Source organism: Triturus cristatus, chromosome 2_2 (genome assembly GCF_964204655.1).
Source record: "Triturus cristatus chromosome 2_2, aTriCri1.1, whole genome shotgun sequence".
Lineage (NCBI taxonomy): Eukaryota > Metazoa > Chordata > Amphibia > Caudata > Salamandridae > Triturus > Triturus cristatus.
In genome coordinates, this window is record NC_140582.1 from 1,149,995,808 (window position 1) to 1,150,019,482 (window position 23,675).

Below are 23,675 nucleotides of genomic sequence, written 5' to 3' on the forward strand. Positions count from 1 at the left end.
GAGCAGACTACAAGGGACCCAACTGATGTTCTGTAATTAATTTGGAATCCAGAGACCTCCTTATAATCTCTTAGGGTGTTCTCAAGTGATTCCAAGGAAGCAACAGGGTTAGTCAAGAAACAAAGCGTGTCATCCGAGAACATTGTAATCTATTAGCTGCGTATCACCCATAGGAAGCCCCAATATGTATGGATTTGCATAGACTTACTGTATGAGAGGCTCCCCTCACAGGGCGAGCAATGCTGGAGACAAGGGGCACCCCTGACTGGTGCATCAGGATAGTGTAATCGGATCAGACAAAGGCTCTCAACAAGTCTTAATCTTTGTAGACAGCATCACAAAGTTGGCCAAAATAATAGGACCGCAATTGTTAGCCTAACTACACCAGAGACAGGACCTTGGTAAAATACGGCCAGTTCACTTGATTGAATACTTTCTCTGCAGCCAAAGACACGAGAAGCATCTGCACCCCATCTTTCGTGGCATGTTCAATGGCATTATTCGCCAGCCTAGTTTTGTCCCCTGTCTGTCTTTTCCTAATGAAACCACTCTCAAGCGGGTATATATGGGTGGGCCAGACCCCTGGCAAGCAATTCTCCAGAATCTTAGTGAATAGTTTAACATGATTGTTTAATAGTGCAATCAGACTCTACGACCCACACTGGTTGGGGGTTTGGATGGGTTCAGTATCATAGCGAGTGTAGACTCCATCATTGTCGGGGTAACCGTATCATAGTCAAGGATAGAATTAAAGACCTTTGTCAAATGAGGGATCAACAACTCTCTGGAGGATTTATAAAAATAATTAGAGAACCCGTTAGTTCCTGAGGCATTATTATTCGGCAGGGAATTAATAGTGACTGTCAGCTCCTCCTCCGTAATGAGGAAATCCAGTTCTACTCCAACCTCATCAGGGGTTCCCAGAAAATGGAGGAGTGCTAAGTAATTGTCCTGTTTAACCAAGTCTAAGGTTTCCCTTGGTACAGTTTGTTGTGTCCTAATAATTATTCCAAGGGCCACACTTACCACTGGCCCGCGATATTAAGTAAAAATAAGGAGCAGTTGGCAACGTGGAAGGTTCAAACGTTTATTAGACTCACAGAACTCTATATAGAGGAGCCTCGTCGATCCTCACCCATCAGGTGCGCCGAGGAAGACTGCTGGCTCCTTGACAGTAACACACTTTTATACATTATCAGTACAGCATACAAAACCTTATATGTGGAAAAGTACCAGTTAGTCCTGGCGCTCCTAATGAGCTCATGCCTATTTCTAGTTTCGGTTACACATACAAAGGGTTACTATCTTTACAGAGAAGGTCGAAAGGGTGACTCCCTTCTCGTCCCAGGTCTAGAGGAATTTGCTTGATACTCCCTTTTAGCAGATGTGACCTTGCTTCTCAGCAACTCAGCCTGTCTCCTAATGAATGCATGAAAAGGGGGGAAGCAGAGGGTGTGCGGAAGAGACCATGTGATTCCCAAGTGGAAGAGCCGCAATCCAAGATGGAGGCGGTTCGGTTCTCGGCCCTTTCTGTCGTGCTAAACATAATGGGGATTTCGAACCTTTGAATACACTATAACTAATCATACTATCATTAGATATACTGCGCTAATCATACCATAGTGACTTGAATACCTCAGAACGGCCCTTTTAGCGCAGCATAGCTAATAACGGGGTCAGTCTTCAAAAATACCCTCATCGATCTGCATTAAGTCATGCATCTCCTTCTGAGCCCGCTGGGTATCTATTCTGGTTTGGATGGGCTTGGGCCTAGGGATGGATCGGCGAACCTGAGTAGCGCAATATGCACAGCAAGCAGGCCCGCACTGTAGACAAAGGCAGCAGGTGAAAATGAACCCTACTACTCCCAAAAGAATCATAAATAACTTCCATCCCCAGGTGGTCACCAAATCCCAAAACCACCCGGACAAAGACCAAGTACCAGTCTCGGTGTGAATTTCAGAGGCTAGCCGATGCAGTTTCTGGATGGCTAAATGGACAGAAGGGGCGGAGTCAGGTATATATACACAACAGGAACTGCCGATGACTCTACAAGCTCCTCCGCGATCAGCTAGGATAACATCTAAAACAAGACGATTTTGAAGGGTCACAAGCCGGGTCGCCTGGAGCTCCACTGTGATATTAGTTAATATTCCTGCAGTAGTATTAACCACCCCTTCCACCACTCTAGATAGCCTCCTAATTTCTTTACTAGTGAGGATGGGTCCCCATATGGGCAACACCCCTTTTATGATATCAACGAAGTGTTGGGCTGGAGTGTCAGTCTGGTCAGTGGCATCATTACTGGCGGCTTCAGCTTTCAGGCTCCACCGATTTAAGGAATGAGACTTATGATAATCAGAAGGAGCTATGTAGACCGGTGGGTAAAGAAAAGATAAGTAACACCTACCTGCCCATCCTCTGGGTAGCCAAGTGTAAGCGTTTTCACCGCACACAAAATAAACATTGGGAGGGGTGAGCGTTGGGGGACTACTGAACGTCTGCAGTCTATAAGTGTAATTACATCTACTATAACCTACAAATAAATGTCCAGTACCCTGCACGCAGAAGGAGGAGGATGTATTCAGTACCGGGACCGGAATGATTTTCTCATCTGAGACATTTCGCTCCTGGAAATACTTGAAATACTCAGTAAAGTTAAAAGTCATGAAATCCAATACTTCATCCCTCAACCAGGTATCATTTTCATGATCAGTGTACACGTTCATGCAGGCGGTAGGATCAAGGGTACCATCCGTTCCCTCAGCATTAGGAGTAAAACCTTGGTGTTTCTCTATATAGGCTAGAATCAAGGCATAATCCTTCTCTGAGAATCGACGTTCATCTATAGTGTAGTGTTCATATAGCATGGATAACATTTTGAACCAGGCTTCGCAACTACCTAAATAAGATAAGGGCATTGATATAAACAAATCTTGCTTATGCATCACTGACGGGAGGAGACCACAGACCCAACAATCAGTAACATTCGTGGAACTATGAGTCTGGTGCAGCATCTCAATGAAGGCATTATGTACATATGTCTGTCGGTGCCTTTCCTTATGAGGGGCAAAGGTCTGGAAATGATGTTCCTTAGGAGCAGGGGTAGACACTATCAAGGTGTGTACAGGATGGCGGAACTCTAGATATATAAACAAACCTAAGCATAGTACAAATGATACAATCAGTATAGAAATGAAAACAATTTTAACACGCAAACTCCATGAGGAGAACATTGGCAAATGCGGGGGAATGGTACGGGGTACTATGGGACGCCCTTCTTCAGGGACAAAACGAGCAAAAGGGTACATTTTCTCACTAAAAGTCCAATATAATCTTGGGAAAAGGGGGCTACAAGCAGTCCGACCTGCCGGAGGGTGCTTCTTTCCTGTGTCCGTATAGAGCCTCACAGGCAGACTCCTATCGTTCAGAGAAACCAAAAAGGTAAAAAGATAAAAAACGTCTCGCGTTGGGGTCGCACTTGACGCAACCCTTGTTGAAAAGAAACTCCACCTGGGCCCTCACCAACCGATCAATGTCTCTATCTTCGTTCTGAACAGAGCTTTACTGAAAGTTCCATGCTCTCAACGAGTTCAGTCCAGTGTTCTACCAATCCTCAGGTCTTTGCCGAGGCCTCCAACTTCACTTGCCAAGGCTAGACCTGGGATTCTCTATTTCCGGGGCCGCAGGTGATATCGATCCCGACCAGGGGTTTCAGGATTCACAAACAAAACGGGCACAGTGGGGTCAGACGAGGAGCTGGGCTCCCGACCAGATGCCTCGCTTCGAGCAATTGGGTGGCCACAAAAAGGGGTTTCCAAGCTCACAGCACTCTCCCCTCGCCCGTCAACCTCTCTGCGGGTGTCCAGGGAAAGTGGTTCTCTAGTGCTGGGTTCGCCCTGAGTTGGCAGGCCTTCCTCCTGGTCAAGCTGCTCCCTGGGCAACGGGAGGGGAACTCGCTTAAGATGGGAGATATGGATCCAGTGCTGCTTCCCCTCGACTTTCACCGCCGTTCGCGTGGCCAGGAGCACCTGGTACGGCCGTGACCAGTGTGGATCCAAACTCGACTTTCGTTGGTAGTTTCGAACCAAGACCCACTGTCCAGGTTCTACGCTGTGTCCAGGACCCTCCGGCAGGGGCTGCAGTACGGCAGATATCTGTTGATGAATGGAATGGAGATCTTTAGTCAAAGCATACAAATAGTCAGTCAACATAGGATGGTCAATGTCCCTGAAGGATTTGGGCCGGGGTACTCCCCACACGTTGGCAGGTCTGCCAAAAATTACTTCATAAGGGGAGATACCGCTCCGGGAATGGGGAGTAGTTCTCACAGACAACAGGGCCAGGGGCAGGAGATCAGGCCATTTTAATCCTGTCGTGTCCTGAAGTTTAGCCAGTTTCAACTTCAGAATCCCATTATATTTCTCAACCAGGCCCGCTGACTGAGGATGTCGGGCTGCTTGAAACTTCTGCTGGATGGACAGACCCTTGCATACATACTTAACTAAGTTAGCATTAAAATGTGTCCCGTTGTCACTCCAAATCACCCGTGGCAACCCATATCGAGGAAAAAACTCTTTTACCAGAGCTTTCGCAGTTGCCAGGGCAGTATTTTCCTTTGTGGGATACGCCTCCACCCATTTACTAAAAGTACAAATCACCACTAGCACGTATTTTAGATTGTTAACTCGCTCTAGCTGTATGTAATCCATTTGGAGTACTTCAAAAGGCAGAGTGGGTGGCGCAAAATTACACGCCAGGACGGGAATACTAACCCCAGGATTATGCTGGAGACAAATCATGCAGTGCTGGACCAAGTTCCTAGCCGTCTTATGGATATTAACATTATACCAGACAGGATCCAATGTTGCACAGATGCCCTGAACTCCCACATGCGAAGGTCCGTGTGCCATGGTTACTACCGAATTTACAAATGCGTTTGGCAGTAACCATCGACATCTCTCTGACAAGTCAGTCCAACATCCATTCTCATCAAGCCTCTCCACCTGTTCTCGCCAGTATGTCAATTCTTCTGGGGTCACTTCCTTTTGTAGCTCTTTCACACTATCTATGGTGTTGTTAAAAACCCCTGCTTCTATCATTCTTGTTCCTACAAACATGGAAGTGGTGTCAGACTGGGCTGTTTCCTTGGCGATTCTATCCGCAAAGAAATTTCCCCTCCCCACATCATCAACTATAACCTTGTGTGCACTGCATTTGACTATGGCCAAGGTCTTAGGCAATGTTAATGCGGCTAGTAATCGTTCAACTAATGGTCCATTCTTTATTTTCTCGCCATGAGATGTCAAGAATCCTCTTTCCGCCCATAACCTCCCGAAGCTATGTGCTACACCGAACGCGTACTGGCTATCGGTGTAGACATTTAGCCTTAAGCCTTTCCCCAACTCGCAGGCCCTGAATAATGCAACCAATTCGGCCGCCTGGGCCGACCGGTATGGTATCTTTGCTGCCTCGACTACCGTTTGCAGGGTAGTGATCGCATAAGCCGCAGCTGTCATACCATCCGGTAATCTAAAACAGGACCCATCAACGTACAATTCTCCCTGGGCATCAGATAGTGGGGTATCAGTTAGATCTATCCGGCCCTTGGTTTCTTCTTCAGTTCGAAAGATACAATCATGTATGTCTTGTCCACCGTCTCCCGAAGGGAGGGGTAACAACGTGGCAGGGTTCAAATTAACACATCTTTTGATCGTTATATGAGGTGCAAACAGGGTCAATTCGTACCCTGTAAGACGCGCACTAGTTAAGTGCTGCGTCTGTGTCCTGTTTAATAATACGTCCACAGCATGAGGCACCATCACTGTCAGATCCGTATTCAGGACTAGCCCTTCCGATTGTCTGATTGCTATAGCCACTGCCGCTGCAGCCCTCAGACAACTGGGAAGTGCTCTGGCGACATTGTCCAAAACCGCCGAGAAATATGCACAAGGCCTTTGCTTACCACCAAAGTCTTGTGTCAACACTGAAAGAGAACAACCGTCCACCTCATGCACGTAGAGCACAAAAGGTTTCCGGTAGTCAGGGGTGCCAAGCACAGGAGCAGAGCAAAGAGCAGTTTTCAGAGCGGAAAAGGCAGTCTGGCATTCATCGGTCCAAGGTAAAGGTTCATGCACATCCTTCGTAGTTAGATACAGGAAAGGTTTAGTCAAGAGAGAATAGTTAGCAATCCATTGGCGACAGTAGGAGGTTATACCAAGCAAAGCGCGGACATCACGTTGCGTGCGAGGAACAGGCATGTTAGTTATGGTTGCGATGCGCTCAGAAGTCAACCGTCTTCCCTCCTTCGACAGGAGATGACCGAGATAGGTCACCTCCGGTCGACAATATTGAAATTTAGAGAGCGACACCTTGTTACCATGCGTAGCCAAATGCTGTAGCAGGGTAACTGTGGCATCGCGGCAACCATGTTCTGTATCAGAGGCCACAAGGAGGTCGTCGACATACTGCAATAGGACATTACCTGGCGGCAATTGTAAAGAATCCAATACTCTCTTTAGGGCTTGGCTGTAGATACTAGGACTTTCGGTATACCCCTGGGGGGCGCGACAGAATCTAAAGCTGCGGCCCCCTAATGAGAAACCAAACAAATGTCTACTATCTGGATGTATGGGAATACTAAAGAAAGCATTCTTCAAATCAACCACCGAGAAAAATGTTGCAGTGGGAGGAATCATGGTCAAAATGGAATTAATGTCTGGTACCACAGGATATTGGGGTACCACAATCTTATTAATCTCTCGCAGGTCAATCACAAATCGATAGGTATCAGCATAATCAGGGGACTGGGGTACAGGGGTTCGTTTAAGAATCTGAAGAATAGGGCTGTTGCAGATGTTGGAAGTCGTTTCCTCCACCACCCCTGTTTTAATCAGATCAGAAATAATGGCCAGTAAAGCGCGTTCTCCCTCGGGGGCTATTTTGTACTGTGGGATCCTCGGCAATTTGGCATTCTGTTTCAACGTGATGGACACCGGGGGGATTTGTAGGAACCCTACGTCAGTGTCCCCCAGGGCCCAAAGATCCCTCGGGAGTTTTGCAAGCTCAGGGGGTAAGGAGTCCGTTTTTGAAAAACATTGAATGGAGGGGATAGAGGTATTCCTAATGGTCAGGTAAACTCCATCGGGGGAGCAAAAGATGCGGGCATGCAGTCTTTTTAATATATCCATACCCAGGAGATTTTCCCCACACTGGGAGGTGAGGAGGAACGGCGATTCTATCGTTACCGGCCCCAGAGTAAGGGAAAGTGGCTTAGAAATGGGGCTCACCACCGGAGTTCCAGAGAACCCCACGGACACATTAGTCTGGCCAGACAGAGCGGCCCCCGGGACCAGGGCACGTGAAACAGAACTGTTCATAGCCCCTGTGTCAACCAAAAACTTACCTGATGCATCCAGCAGTTGTGCATGGACATAAGGTCCAGCTTGATCTATCGGGATTGACACATGCCCCTTACTCTGCCCTTGGCTGTCCTATGCTTCAGTATATCCGGAGCCTTCGTCCGTCACACGTCCGTCATGGTAGTACTGCTTACCTTGGCTTTGGTCAAAATAATTCTGACTATTCTCACCTCGTGCTGCCTGTTCTTGTCTCGTGTATCCACCTCGGTGCCCACTCATTCTTCCCCGTCCACGACCTCGTGAAGCAGTATTCTGCTCATACAACAACGGGCACTGTGCTCTCCAATGCCCCTCCTCTTTACAGAAAGCACATTGATTTATGCCTAGATCCGTTCGCCCAGCCGTTTGCGTCGGTCCCGCCCCTCTTGGAACGAAATTCTGCAACCCTCGTCCTCTTCCTCTACCCCTCTCCACTTGCTGCAGTAACACCCGAGTTTTCAAATCTTTCGACTTTCTTTCTGTCTTATCCTTGCTCTCATTTTCCCGATGCTCATAATACTGAGCCATGCTTAGTATTGTGGAAGGCGTGGTGGTCGTCCAGGTACTCTCAGCTGCCTGCAACCGGGCCGATACCTCAGGTAGCAGATTGGTTACGAATCTATTGACAAATAAACGCACACCCCCCTCCGTTGCCAGGTCCTGTCCGCTGAAATCAATGAATACTCCCTCAAACCTCGTGAAAAAATCGGATACACTCTCATCCTTCTTTTGCTTACAAGCCGTCAGTTTATCCCAATCTACCTTCCTGGGTGGGATCAATGAATGCATATAGGTTATTATTTTTTCAGGCAAGGTCAGTATCTCAGGTCGGGGCTTGTTCCCCGGTTTACGATCTCTATCCCAGTTTCTCAGTTGGTCCCATGTCCCACCAAATTCCGTAACATGGTCCTGGTCATGTACCTGGCGCCAAATGTCCACCGGTACTAATAAGGCAAAGAATAATTCAATATCCGCCAGCGTCATTACTGCTGATGAGGCGGCCTCGGTCAGTTCCTTGTAATATGCAGTGGGGTTTTTTCTAGGATCTGGCAACTGGCTTTTTAGGGATAATACCTCACTCCGCTTCCAGGGGGTATAGACCCATTGTTCCTGGAACCGGGCGTCTATTCCCGGGCGGGTAACGACACCGTGGGCATCCACCACCTCAGCAACTTCCGGATGGAAGATAGGGTGCACTTCTCGCATAGGGAACTGGGAGAATCAGGCGGGAATGGCAGACTGCAAACGAGTTCTATAAGAAACCAAAGTCTGCACCTTCCCATACACTTCTTCCGGCGTCAACTGAGCTTTGTGAACCTGATCAAGAATATCATATAATATAGCCGGAGCTCTCCCTCCCTGGTGTACCTGTTCCCATACAGAAATAAGACGGTTGGCCATATGCTCCAGGGCATGCTGTTGCATCACCGGTTCGTAGTCTATCATAGTACTCCAAATATCAGAAAGAGTATAAATAGGATGCCGCATCCACTGGGACGTTTGTGTGGCAATAGTTTCCCTTTCTTCCGTTCCCAAAGCAGAACGAGTGAACAACCTCCTACCCTCTGTTAGACTGGCCGGATGTATCGGAGTAGTTACAGCTGTTACCGGCGTTGTACTGGCGGAGGAGGAGGGCAGAACAGAAGGGGAAGACATCGACCCCGGCAACAGCTGAGGGGTCCCGGCTGCAGCTGCCGTCAATAAATTAGGCAGCATGGCCATAACTTCAGACACAGATGTCGGCAACCGGGAGAGGTTCGGCAGGGAGGGAGGGGTGGAAGTGGCCGGGGGAGCCGAAGCCCCCAGAGACACATTGGGGGCCAGGGCCGAGGCCCCTGACACCTCCGGATATATCCTCTGCGGTACATAAGGGGGCGGTGGCCTGGTGTCCAATAAATCCTCTATTTCATCTTCCGCATTCGGACGGGTCACATAGCTCTTATTAACCTTTAATCTAAATTCGCGATTCATGCAATCCAATCCCTTTTCTACTCTGTCTCGGTCATAGGCCATAGCTTTCTGAGTAACATTCTGTCCTGCCTTGGCTCTAGCTACTTTCTCTTCCCTTATTCGCCGTTGTTTGGCCTCCTTCTGCCATGCAATTAGAGCATCGAACATAGCCTGCCTACTTCGCCTGGAAAACAGTTGTTCCTGTAGGAACGCAATTTTCTTCTCATCAAACGAACCCGTCTTGGGCTATCGTAACTCCTCATTTCCCTTAGTATACTTATGCCACAAAGTGCAAAACAATAAGGGAGAGATCCCATGTTTGACAAACATAAAATGGCTAGGACTGCCCTCCGGCGGGGCGGGTTGGCTTTCAGCTAATCTGGAGTCACTTGTTCGGCAGCAGCAGCCAAAACAATTCAGTTTGCTAAAACAGGACATTTTGGTTAGTTTTTAGACATGTACACACAAAACAACGATCAACACGAATCATACATAATATACAATCGGTATCAGAGAACCAAGCCCGTCGACTCTGGTTCACAGTTCAGACACCAAACTGCACACGGGATTCCGGCCACCCTTCCGGCTCACCACTAAGACCAGCTCCCAACGAGGACTTGCCCCGTCAGGAGTATGCCTTGTGGCTACCCAGTCTAGGTCGCAGGTCCTTCCACGTGCAATCCGTCTATATTCCTCCGGCGCGCTGTTTTAATCAAATCAATACAATCTGTACGTACTTCGAGTCAAACCACTGTAACGCTAACCCAACCAAGCAAGGCACCACCCTCCGGTGCGCGCCTTCAAATCAATGCACCGCTGTCCAGCACGAGCTTCAAACAAATGCAGCCAATGTTCAAAATAAAAAATGCATCGTTCTCAACGAATGCTCTTAAATCAATCAAATAGCACACCGTCCTCAACGCGTGCTTCAACAAAAATAATGCACCGTTTTACAACGCGTGCGTCAAATCAAATCAATCTATACTCACCGGGTGCACCCAGATACGAATGTTCATTCTCCGCTGCCAACTTCTCCCGACCAAATCAGTCCCTTTTCTGGGTTAAGCCCGTAGGACCCCGGTGAAGGGTGACTAGCAGCAGGGGACGTACCGAAAAGTCGCGCAGGGTGGGAGAAATCCTCAGGCTCCTCTCCCGCCAACCGGTCAGGACGCCCCCAATCCCACCACCCGAGTACCGGGGGGGGGGGGAAAGACCCTTTCACGGGGTCCCTTCGTGGTCGCCAACTGTTGTGTCCTAATAGTTATTCCAAGGGCCACACTTACCACTGGCCCGCAATATTAAGTAAAAATAAGGAGCAGTTGGCAACGTGGAAGGTTCAAACGTTTATTAGACTCACAGAACTCTATATAGAGGAGCCTCGTCGATCCTCACCCATCTGGTGCGCCGAGGAAGACTGCTGGCTCCTTGACAGTAACACACTTTTATACATTATCAGTACAGCATACAAAACCTTATATGTGGAAAAGTACCAGTTAGTCCTGGCGCTCCTAATGAGCTCATGCCTATTTCTAGTTTCGGTTACACATACAAAGGGTTACTATCTTTACAGAGAAGGTCGAAAGGGTGACTCCCTTCTCGTCCCAGGTCTAGAGGAATTTGCTTGATACTCCCTTTTAGCAGATGTGACCTTGCTTCTCAGCAACTCAGCCTGTCTCCTAATGAATGCATGAAAAGGGGGGAAGCAGAGGGTGTGCGGAAGAGACCATGTGATTCCCAAGCGGAAGAGCCGCAATCCAAGATGGAGGCGGTTCGGTTATTGGCCCTTTTTGTCGTGCTAAACATAATGGGGATTTTGAACCTTTGAATACACTATAACTAATCATACTATCATTAGATATACTGCGCTAATCATACCATAGTGACTTGAATACCTCAAGTTCCTTATAAAAGGCGAAAAAAACATTGCTAACATCTGCATCGGGGTCAGATAAGATCCCTCCACAGTCGTGATCCCCTTAATGTAATTCTTGGCTCGGGCTTGTCTAATCTTGTATGCCAACAATCTTTCGGCCTTGTTCCCTTTCCCTTAATACAATTATGTCAACAGGGCCTCCAGTTCTCACCTCACTTTGTGTAGTTTCCTGTAGGTAAGCCGTGAGGCTGCTTGTTAATCTTCTTTATCTGGTTTGAGGATTGCATCCTCTAGTTTCATCTGATTGAGTTTACTTAAGCCAAAAAAGACAGTGGTGTGTGCTATAAATTCTCCTCTCATCACTGCCTTGGCCGCATTCCAAATAGTGGCCAGGAGAGGTCTTCAGTGAGATTCTCAGTGAAATAACGCTCAAGTGCCTCTTTAGAATTGGAACGTAGAACCAGATCAAGCAAAGTCATCATGTTCATTTTCCAAGGGCGATATGACCAAGACCGCAGCAGCGTGTTCGAAAGCGACAAAATGACAAGTGCGAGGTTCTATCAAAACCTGGGACCCAATAGTTGTGTTGTGTACTTTAGACAATAAGGTGGCAGAGATAAAAAAAAAACGATTTGGGAATAAGATTTGTTTACGTTAGAAAAATAAGAATAAGCCTTATCATGGGGGTGAAGATGACGCCAAGCATTTACCAAGTTCAAGTCAGTCATGCCCTGGGACAGTGACTGTGGAGGATGGGACACCCCCACGAGGAGGTCAAGCGATCCAAAGTTGGATCTAAAATCACATAGGCCCCTCCCAGTATCACGATGGCCAGAGAAGGGAGCCTTGTGCGCCTTGGGACCATGGTGTATGAGGTGGTATCGTCAGAGGCTTGAATCGTTACCCATCTCCCCTTCTCATCCCTACGTGTAGTTTCCACCCTGGGCTGGACACCCGCATGGATGAGAATCCACACCCCCTTAGCTTCATTAGAAGCGGAAGAATGGAATTGGCGGGATGAAGGCGTGACCTGAGGCTGGCGACATCATTTGCCAGCAAGTGGGTCTCCAGGAGAAGCACTTTGTCTGTGCCCCTGGAGGACAGCCAGTAAACCCATTATGTCTGGATGTGGGTCTACGTTTGAGCCACTGTGCCAATATCTAGACTTGTTTCTGAAGCCCTTTGTACCCCTGACTAATTCTTATATACTTTTGTAGTAATTGTCCAGCCCAGGTCCCTGGGTTACTGGGTTGCCCCTTTGTTTTAGAACACAGCTTGTGGTGGCAGAAAAGAGAAACTTCTGCTGTCGATGAACCTGCTGTTGAACTTTACATTGGGGAATTTATATTTCCAAAGCCATCTCAAAAGCATTCCCTAAATGCACTCCCACATGTGGTGTAAACTTTAATACTAATATAAAATAGCTGTAGTGCAGGAAAATGTTTTGAAAAAGCAAAAAGGAAGTCATGAAAACATGGTGTACAACACAAAGTGCAACCTAGGTTTGTATTAAACACTTCACAACATTTTCCTATTGTTTTACACAGGGCCTATCATTATCTCATACATTTTTCTTCAATAACATTTTTCTTTATTGTTTTTTATACAATATACATAAAAGAAAACTTTAAAAGTTACAATTCATTTAAGTTCAGTTACAGAAAAGTCCTTAACATATCATTATAGGAAACATATTTCAAAGGGTTTTACCCATTTTGAGTCTGAAGGAAAATGTGTCAGTACATATGGGCCTATATCAGATATATCTGTATTTACCATCCAATCAGCCCTAAATGAGGCAACTGAATTTGGGATTATGAGAGGCTTGGATTTTAGGCACAAATCTAGAAACTCTGCATAGACCTGCAGTTTCTTAGAAGCTACAAAGAGGGGGTAAAAAAGTGTTATCAAACTATCAGAGTTGTTGTCATCTAACCATCTAGCTGTCAAAGAATGAGAAATGAAAATACCCAACATAAGGTGCACATAGGCGGTATCGAATTATGGTGTTACTCACTGTTAAGTAGGATTTAGAGCTGACAGCATTGTTGTTTAGCAAATAGTCATTTAACAGGGTGCCAGGCGTGGTTCTTTATGTGTTTTCATTGAGCTTCCAACGCATATGTCTTCCTTTGATCACACATGGGCCATTTTTGGCCAGACTGCCCCAGTCTTCACATTCAATTTCTGAAAAGATCGTCTTAATACGCTAAACCAATGGAGCCCTAAATGGCCAGAAATTGCCGAAACCTCCCTGAGTAATTCCAGGTAAACTGAAGAATTGTAGAACACAAGTCCCAAGGCCTGCACCTCCCTATTCTGTATCCGGGTCCCAGTGTGTTAATGTCCCTAGGCCTGGGTGCCTGTGGCAATGTACACAGCGGAAGATTCCTTCTCTTCATGACTCACACCTGCAATGCCCTGAAGAAGGCAGCCGCGGTCCATGCAGGTAACATCGGTGGGGTGGTTGGGCTGCGTTGGGAGGGGGTGTTTCGAGAGACGATGCTGAGGGGAAATTAATTATTTATTTAATTTTCCTTCTGTATCGTCCCTCAAAATCCGGCCACACCCATGCAGACCCACTGCTGTTACCTGCACGGACAGCGGCTGGAAGAAGGGCTGTAACTTCAGCTTGAATCAAAAGATTTGGTGGGTGCGCTTAGAGCAGGCTGTAGTACGGTTCCGTGGAGAGAACTGTTTCAGCAATGTAGCAAGTTAAAAGAAGTTGCTTGGAGAACCCAGACGTGCAGATCTCTTTATGCGAAGCTCCAGTGGTGGAACGGTTCAAGTGAAAAGACTGTATTTTAAATTGAAGAATTGTATTTTTTCTATTTTTTGTCCAATGAGTGCTTACAGAGTCTCCATATCAAACATACTCTTAACACTTAGGGCCTAATTACCTGCCAAACTTGTGTTGGAGGTGCAGTGGCAGTCGGGGATCGCTGCATCAGTGGGCCAAACGCTGTATGAAGAGTACGACGGTCAGACCGTGAGAGGAGCGCTGCAGCCTCCAGGGATCCGAGATCCCTGGCGTAGCCGTCTCGAGTCCGCAATATGCTTGGTCATGCTGCTGCGGCACTGCCAGGCATATTACGAGTTACCTCACTGCGACCCTAACCATGGCGGTAAGTCCGCATTGGAAAGGGGAGCAGTGAGGAAACAAAGGGGGCCTTACAGGGCCCCCTCTTTACTCAGGCCCAGGAGATGCATGCAGGGGGGCCCATGGTGTGCACCCCCATCTGCAAGCACCCCCTTTCCTGCATGGCATGGACTTCACAGCCCATGCTGTACAGGAACGGGCTTTGACATTCCCATTGCCGTGCCTTTTTGGGCATGCCAAAGGGCCACCCGCCAGACTACGAGGAAATCTGGCGGGTGGCCCTGTTTGGCAGTGTGGGAGCTGGGTGGTGGAGTGGCGCTCCGCTGCCACACCGCCAAACTCGTAATCAGGCCCATAGTCCTGATTTAAGCTGCCACACTGGACTATGAGGTCCGAGGTTGAGGAGAGATTTTTAACATTTTTTTAGGAGGTCATAAGCAGCACATATAAGTAAAAACGACACTCCACAACTCCTCAACATAGTTCATCAACTGAAGCAACTTCTACCTGTTGTTACTTGTAGAATTGATCTTTGGGGTAATCTACTGACAGGGTAGCTAACTGGGTGAAGTATTGTGGTCATGGAACTAGATAGCGATTCCAAGAGCTCCAGTGAAGTTGTGTATCGTTGAAGTGATACACCTTCAACCCAGCTCTCTTCTGTGACATAGAAATGCATAAGCAATGTAACAGGTCTGCAGCACACACAACCTTCAGTGCTTCATAAGTAGACCAAGCAGTGAATACAACAATCTCGACCAACCATGCACTGAAACCCATGCCTACAGCAAAAGAGGACATGACCTCTGCAGTGCCTCAGAGCTACTCAAGAATAAAATACCCCTGCAAGGGTGATAAGTGCGAGAGGATAAAGCTTTGTTCCATGGCAGAGTCAAAACAAGTGACCTTATCATGACTAGCGGCGGGAAGGTGGGGAGAGAGTTTCATCCTTCAAGGCAGAATTAGGCAAAATTCACAACTGGTACAAAGTAATGAATTTCTGATTTTGGTCCAATTCATCCAAGAAAACATTCTTTTATGGCATAATCTTTTGCAGGCAGCCAAGCTGCAAGTTTAATCTACTGAAGAAGAGGTGAAAACCATATATATGACCAATAAAACATCAGTTCCATCCGAAGTCAGGCCTCGGCTGTTTTCTCTATTCGACAGGGTCGCTGCAGGTTGCTCCGTACCTGTAGCTGAGGCCGCCCTGTCAGGGTTGGGGGCCCTCTGCTCGGAGAAATTGTGTCTTGGGTTTGATGAGGAGGCATGGTGAAGATACAGGATTCATCCTGACACAGTGATCGCCTGGAGGCGAGCAAGGTATGCCTAAGGAGCATTTTTCTACTTAGGCGGACTACGGAGGTCTGTGGTTTTAAAAATTTATATTATTTGAAGCAGCACTTTGAGCAAAGCCACTGTGGAATAATGAACTTTATTATGACTGCAACATTGAAGAAATATTGAATCATCATTATATTCATACTCAAACCTACCTATTATGGTGCATATTGGGAATTGAAGGAAAGAGTAACTATAAAAGTTTGAAAGAGTCCTTTCTCTATTGCTCACCAATGATTAAGGCTAATTAATATGCCGAAACGCGTCTGGGTTTGATTAAGAACTGCCACCTCTTTCACGAATAAAACATCAGTTCCATCCGAAGTCAGGCCTCGGCTGTTTTCTCTTTTCGACAGGGTCGCTGCAGGTCGCTCCGTACCTGTGTAGCTGAGGCCGCCCTGTCAGGGTTGGGGGCCCTCTGGTCGGAGAAATTGTGCCTTGGATATATATATATATATATATATATATATATATATATATATATATATATATATATATTACCTACTGGCAGTTGCCAGTAGGTAGTTATAGTTAGGACCTATTATCCATAGGAAATCCGCAACATTCTATTTGGAATAACTTTGGCGCTGGTTGACGAATCTTCGCGAAATTTTCAAAACTGGTGGGGCGCTCCGGTCCGCTCCTATCCTGAAAGTCTCGGGGTGATTCGTCAAGCCGGGGCCGAGAAAAAAGGGGGTCCCAAAACATGTTATCCCCATGCAATTTTCCATAGGAACCGTAACTCGCAGCTGCAGACCGAACTGCTGAACGGAATTACACGAAATTTGGCAAAGCGCTAGCCCTTGGTTCACACTCATGCCTTTTGGTTAAATGGTGCAAATCCGTTCAGTAGTTCCTGAGAAAATCAAAAGTAAAATCATAGATATATCTGGGCGGAGCCTAAACACACATCTCATCATGAGATCTGATTGGCTGTCAGCACTTCTTCCAAGAAGTGTTGGCAGCCATCTTGGGACCAATATACATGATAGCACCTCATTAAAAAGCATTGCAGTTAATAGAAGGTTTTAAGCCTTTAGTTACATTATAAATCATTTGTTGATGGTACCATACTCATTTTAGGAATTGTGGTGTGTTCCAAGGTGATTTTACCATGTGAAAAAGCCTTCTGCTGGGATATCATGAATCATGTTTGAGAGAAAACAATTTTCTCATGCTTTTCCCACAGAGGTTTGGAAGGTGATTTATAAGTTAAACTGAGAGCATATTTTCTGTAAATTCACATTATCTTTCTCAGTCATGTGAGAATGAAGTCTGACATTCTCAGTAAAACATGTACATCCAACAAGGGCAGAGACTGTCAGCTGATTCCTTTGTATTCTACTGCAGCTTCCCAGAGTGTTCTAACGAACAACTAGAGTGCTAACTGTCTTACTTATGACAAAAGTATGGCACACCTGAAGCCATCTTGATTGGAATAAAGTGGTAACACTTAAAACATTTAATTTAAAAAGGAACAAAATGAGGGGGTTCATTTTGCCATAGAAAGTATGAATAGTGATGCAGAAAGAAAAATAAGGGCACATTTTGAGTGACTTCTCAAATCCTCTTCTATTTCATAAAAAAATTCTGACATGCAGACTGAAGCATGCACTTTCAATACCAGCAGAAGACTTCCCTTGTGAGCAGTAGTTTTACTACAGTGATCTAATGAGCAACCAGAGTGCTAACATTCTGAATTTATGGCAAATGTGTGACACATCTGAATGCCTTCTTGATGGAATCAAAGTAAAAAACTGAAAGTATTTCCTACTGAGGAGACTGTAGTAAATGAGGAAATTAGGAAACTTCATATAACAAATAAGTCTCCCAAGATGGCCACCAGAGACAAAAGAGCCCAAATGTAGCACAAATATCACCCAGATGTAGCCCAAGTATAGCCCAATGACAGAATGTCCCAGAGTGTTCTAAAGAACAACTAGAGCGCTAACATTCTTACTTATGACAAAAGTATGGCACACCTGAAGCCATCTTGATTGGAACAAAGTGGTAACACTTAAAACATTTAATTTGCAAAGGAACAAAATGAGGGGGTTCATTTTGCCATAGAAATTATGATTAGTGCTGCAGAAAGAAAAATTAGGGCACATTTTGACTTCTCAAATCCTCTTCTATTTCATAAAAAAATTCTGACATGCAGACTGAAACATGCACTTTGAATACCAGCAGCAGACTTCCCTGGTGAGCAGTAGTTTTACCTCAGTGATCTAATGAGCAACTAGAGTGCTAACATTCAGAATTTATGGCAAATGTGTGACACATCTGAATGCCTTCTTGATGGAACTAAAGTAAACAAGCATTGAAAATGCAATAGGTCTCGCCCTTGTTTAAGTTAAAGCAATTCTGTTTGTAATTAGGTGGCTTTTTAGCTTTGCTTTTATTAGTGTTTTTCAAACTTTCATGTACATAACATGCATATGTATGCATATATGTATATGTATATGTATGCATGCATTTATATTTGTATTTATATAGATATGCAGATTATATATGCTTATATATGTATGTATATATATACACACATACATATATATAAATGCATATGCATATATATGTGTGCATATGTGTGCGTGTAGAGACAGGGTAGAGAGAGGTAGAGGTGTAGAGGTAGAGGTGCAGAGGTAGAGGGGTACAGGTAGAGGTAGAGAGGTAGAGGTAGAAGGTAGTAGAGAGAGAGGTAGAGAGGTTGAGAATAGAGGATGAGTAATAGAGAGTAGGGAGTGAGTAGTAGAGAGTAGTAGAGAGAGTAGCAGAGAGTGAGTAGTAGAGAATAGTAGAGTGAGTAGAGTGAGTAGTAGAGAGTGAGTAGTAGAGAGTGAGTAGTAGAGAGTGAGTAGTAGATAGTAGTCATGAGTGGGTAGTAGAGAGTGAGTAGTAGAGAGTAGTAGAGAGTGAGTAGTAGAGAGTGAGTAGTAGAGAGTAGTAGATAGTGAGTAGTAGAGAGTAGTAGAGAGTGAGTAGCAGAGAGAGTAGTAGAGAGTAGTAGAGAGTGAGTAGTAGAGTGAGTAGTAGAGAGTAGTAGAGAGAGTAGTAGAGAGTGAGTAGTAGAGAGTAATACAGAGTGAGTAGTAGATAGTGAGTAGTAGAGTGAGTAGTAGAGAGTGAGTAGTAGAGTGAGTAGTAGAGAGTAGTAGAGAGTAGTAGAGAGTGAGTAGTAGAGAGTAGTAGTGAGTGAGTAGCAGAGAGTGAGTAGTAGAGAGAGAGTAGTAGAGAGTGAGTAGTAGAGTAGTAGAGAGTGAGTAGTAGAGAGTGAGTAGTAGAGAGTAGTGGAGTAGTAGAGAGTGAGTAGTAGAGAGTAGTAGAGAGTGAGTAGTAGAGTGAGTAGTAGGGCGTAGTAGAGAGTGAGTAGTAGAGTGAGTAGTAGAGAGTAGTAGAGAGCGAGTACTAGAGAGCAAGTAGTAGAGAATGTGTAGTAGAGAGTGAGTAGTAGAGAGTAGTAGAGAGTGAGTAGTAGAGAGAGTAGTAGAGAGTAGTAGAGTAGTAGAGAGTGAGTTGTAGAGAGTAGTAGAGAGTGAGTAGTAGAGAGTGAGTAGTAGAGAGTGAGTAGTGGAGAGTGATTAGTGGAGAGTAGTAGCGAGCGAGTAGTAGAGAGCGAGTAGTAGAGAGTGAGTAGTAGAGAGCGAGTAGTAGCGAGAGTAGTAGAGAGTGAGTAGTAGAGAGTAGAAAAGAGTGAGTAGTAGAGAGTGAGTAGTAGAGAGAGAGTAGTAGAGAGTAGTAGAGTAGTAGAGAGTGAGTGGTAGAGAGTAGTAGAGAGTAGTAGAGTGAGTAGTAGAGAGTAGTAGAGAGTGAGTAGTAGAGAGTAGTAGAGTAGTAGCGAGTGTGTAGTAGACAATGAGTAGTAGAGAGTGAGTAGTAGAGAGAGTAGTAGAGAGAGTAGTAGAGAGTAGTAGAGTAGTAGAGAGTGAGTAGTAGAGAATGAGTAGTAGAGTAGTAGAGAGTGAGTAGTAGAGAGTGAGTAGTGGAGAGTGAGTAGTAGAGAGCAGTAGAGAGTGAGTAGTAGAGAGTGAGTAGTAGTAGAGTGAGTAGTAGAGAGTGAGTAGTAGAGAGAGAGTAGTAGAGAGTGAGTAGTAGAGAGTAGTAGAGTGAGTAGCAGAGAGGGAGTAGTACAGAGAGAGAGTAGTAGAGAGAGAGAGTAGTAGAGAGTGAGTGGTAGAGAGTAGTAGAGAGTAGTAGAGTGAGTAGTAGAGAGTGTGTAGTAGAGAGTGAATAGTAGAGAGTAGTAATAGAGAGTAGTAGAGAGTGAGTAGTAGAGAGTGAGTAGTAGAGAGTGAGTAGTAGAGAGTAGTAGCGAGTGAGTAGTAGAGAGTGAGTAGTTTAATTTAAAAGGAGCACAATGAGGGGGTTCATTTTGCCATAGAAATTATGATTAGTGCTAAAAAAAGAAAAATTAGGGCACATTTTGAGTGACTTCTCAAATCCTCTTCTATTTCAATAATAATTTCTGACATACAGACTGAAACATGCACTTTCAAGACCAGCAGCAGACTTCCCTGGTGAGCAGTAGCTTTACTACAGTGATCTAATAAGCAACTAGAGTGCTAACATTCCGAATTTATGGCAAATGTGTGACATATCTGAATGCCTTTTTGATGGAATCAAAGTAAAAAACTGAAAGTATTTCCTACTGAGGAGACTGTAGTAAATGAGGAAATTAGGAAACTTCATAACAAATAAGTCTCACAAGATGGCCACTAGAGACAAAAGAGCGCTAATGTAGCACAAATATCACCCAGATGTAGCCCAAGTATAGCCCAATGACAGAATGTCCCAGAGTGTTCTAAAGAACAACTAGAGTGCTAACAGTCTTACTTATGACAAAGTATGGCACACCTAAATCCATCTTGATTGGAATAAAGTGGTAACACTTAAAACATTTAATTTGCAAAGGAACAAAATGAGGGGGTTCATTTTGCCATAGAAATTATGATTAGTGCTGTAGAAAGAAAAATGAGGGCACATTTTGACTTCTCAAATCCTCTTCTATTTCATTAAAAAATTCTTATCTAGAAAAAGAGGGGCCCCTTCGAAGTCAAAGGGATAAGGCACTGTAAAGTAGTGTGAAAAAGGTACCCTTTGGACCAGACAAATAACTGCAAGTGATAATATTCCCACAGGAACCCTCATGCAAACCCTATCCTTTCATTCATTCATTCATATCGAGGAAGATTGTAATACATATAATCAAGAATTCACAGAACCAGATGATCTACTTTAAAAAAATCTGTTTTCACAGGTAAATTTATTGGTTGTTCACTGTATATTAAAAACAAGGGGATTAATTCATACAAACAATAATTCAACGTAAGTACCCTATGACTTACAATAAAAATGAACAACCTATATTAATAAAACATACACAATAACAATCACATATAAACAAGAGACATTTCTGAGAGTCACTAATACAGACAAACACAATATGTCATAGAGAAAATTTACACATCCGTAATAACAATATATCGAGCGTAGAACCAGGTACTTTTCGTATTTGGTACTCGTTAACTGTCGCCCGTGTAAACGGATTTACGTAGAAAAATAGGCGTCGACGCGTTTCGATGGCTTAATTATATCTCCATCTTTTTCAAGAACACATTCTTGACTCTCAAATACTAATTAAAAAAACAACAAGGGACTTGCACACTACTTATGTCTGTACCTAAATATTAAAACATGAGAAAAAAGCCACAATCAATAATTCTCAAATCACACAATGGATACACCACATATCTCTTAATAAACATTCAAAGTAACTATATTATGACAGTGTTTTCTGACACACATCAAAAACAGGAATATTTTTCCTTATGGACAGAATCTACTATTCTCAATGTCTTAGATCGACATTATTACAGTCTAACTGGTAGATTTTCACCCCCGCATCAAGGCTGAATCTTACAGTGAATCTAATTGGGACATATACTTTGCCCCTTCTGTCAAAACTTAGACATAAAATTCATCTCACTATTGTGTTTTGATACATTTCATAAAGGTAAGTAATTGGCCCTTCTTTTGTCAAAACTTTAAAATAACATTCATCTTGCTGTTATATTCTGATTATGTACAACAATCAATCCTCTCACTATATATTCCAGCACCATAACATACTTGTACAGATTTCTTCCCTCTCAAAAATTAATTGTAGAACCCAAAGGGGGTGCCTCACCTCTTCTAGTTTAGGCAAACTTGCGTTCAAGACTTTGGCAATTTTCTAGCATGAGGGGCTTCTATATATAGTCTGGACAGCCCTGTAATTGTTCTGAAAGCAAAGAATGAAAATTTATGAAAATGTATCTACTCGTGATTGACATTTAAAGGGGATCTGTTTAATTATTGGATTATCGATATGGGCAGGAGCCTCTCACCTTTTATTTCTTTATTCTTTCATTTTCTTATGTATCTCTTATTTTTCGAATGACATCCTTGTTTCTCGACAGTCGCTGTTTTGATCCAATAAGCTAATCAGATCCCTATGCAATATATGGGGCAGCCTGTGGAATATGAGTAGGGTAAGTCAAAAGATGTACTTTCTTTTAGATTCATTCAATTGAGCGCAACTTAGATCTACTACTCTTTACCTGATGATTCAGCACTCGAGGTTCTGCTGCCACTCCTCTTGTATATTTCTTGACTATCTAGCCATCAAATTAATATGGTTTTTTGTAATAGAGGTATAGCTGTGTAGTTTCCTCTAAGAATTAGAATCTAAAATGACAAAGCAAATACGGTTTGTTAGTTATAATTATCTTTCAATACAGGCCCTTCTATTTAGGTCGTTCTAACCTAAACAGTGTATTAGCTCCCCTTAGCTCCTTTGTCCTTATCAATGAAGGATTAGATATTAATTTGAGATGTTTCTGGGGAAATTTTCATCCCAGCGAGAGGAGATTAGCCTCTATATAATATTCTTTGTATCCGTATTTGTCAGTATAGTACTAAGTATCATTACGTGATTTCACGTAAATTTAAAGTGACATCACGAAAACGATATGCTCCAAGAGAGTATTAATCAATAACGGGTCTATTCCTCTACAATCCCCCTTGTATTTTCACATGTCAATAGCGATCCCCTCACTATTTGATTTTGAATTCCGCTAGACCCCTAGCTCAGCTCCCAACATTATGTTAATCAGACCCTCAGTACCAAGGACGCCGACCTCTTCTCATTAAAAATCTATAATTTAAAGCTAGCACATTACTTACTTTCCGTGATGTGGCCACGTATTATGTCGGCGTCAAACGGGTCTACAGCTACACACTGAGAGACTGAACCCTTTATATATTGTTAAACCGATGTCAAACACCTGTTTTTAACCGGCATATTCCCGCCATTCGGGTTCTCGTTAATTTCGGCCGATCGTGCCCTGAACACTTCCGGGTTGAAACCTGAATTACCACCGGATCCCATGGTCTTCGAGCGACAACAGACTAAGCAGTCGTCACTTTCGTGCGCCATCTTGGGCTGAAAGAAATATGTATAAGCTTAAAGTACCTCGACCGTTTGTGAATGCAATATTACGGCGAGTTTAGAAATATAAAGTATGAATGGTCTCAGTCTGATCATTAGGGCAGGATCGACTCGTTCCTGACCCGAAATGAAAAAAAACGACCGGATAATAAACGGGAACTAGCCATAATACTCAAAACATGGCGCCATCTTAAAGGAGAGTCCACTAAATGGCTAGCAAGTACAAAGCCCACTAGTAGAGAAAGGCATTTAAAAGTAACCCCATAACAGAAGGAACAAAATTATTCAGTTTGCCGCGAAAGGTTAATGGAATCCACTATGGACCTACAGATTCAAGAAATGAATGACATCCAGTCCTCCCTGGAATTAAGGCCACCGCCAATAGTACCTAATGTACATATAAACCACTGTTCTCTCTTTTTTCTAGTTTTATCAGCATTTCCCCGACGTCTATTATTCTTTATTTTTTCCAAGACAAACCACTTAAACTCATCGCATTTGTGGTTATGTTGGAGAAAATGTGTT

At 44.3% G+C, this 23,675-nt stretch overlaps 1 long non-coding RNA gene across 2 annotated transcripts; it reads right to left on the reverse strand.

Moving 5' to 3' along the window:
- Nucleotides 1-1,073: 1,073 nt before the first annotated feature.
- On the reverse strand, nucleotides 1,074-23,070 carry LOC146863266 (uncharacterized). 2 transcript variants are annotated; one of them, XR_014978230.1, is made up of 5 exons: nucleotides 22,886-23,058; nucleotides 22,261-22,387; nucleotides 22,048-22,173; nucleotides 21,849-21,941; nucleotides 1,074-4,157 (listed from the first exon to the last, which is right to left on the reverse strand). It is a non-coding gene; the product is annotated as an uncharacterized LOC146863266 (long non-coding RNA). The 2 variants fall into 2 exon arrangements; XR_014978231.1 differs by lacking the exon at nucleotides 1,074-4,157 and adding an exon at nucleotides 20,893-21,341 and having other exon boundaries at nucleotides 22,886-23,070.
- Nucleotides 23,071-23,675: the final 605 nt, after the last annotated feature.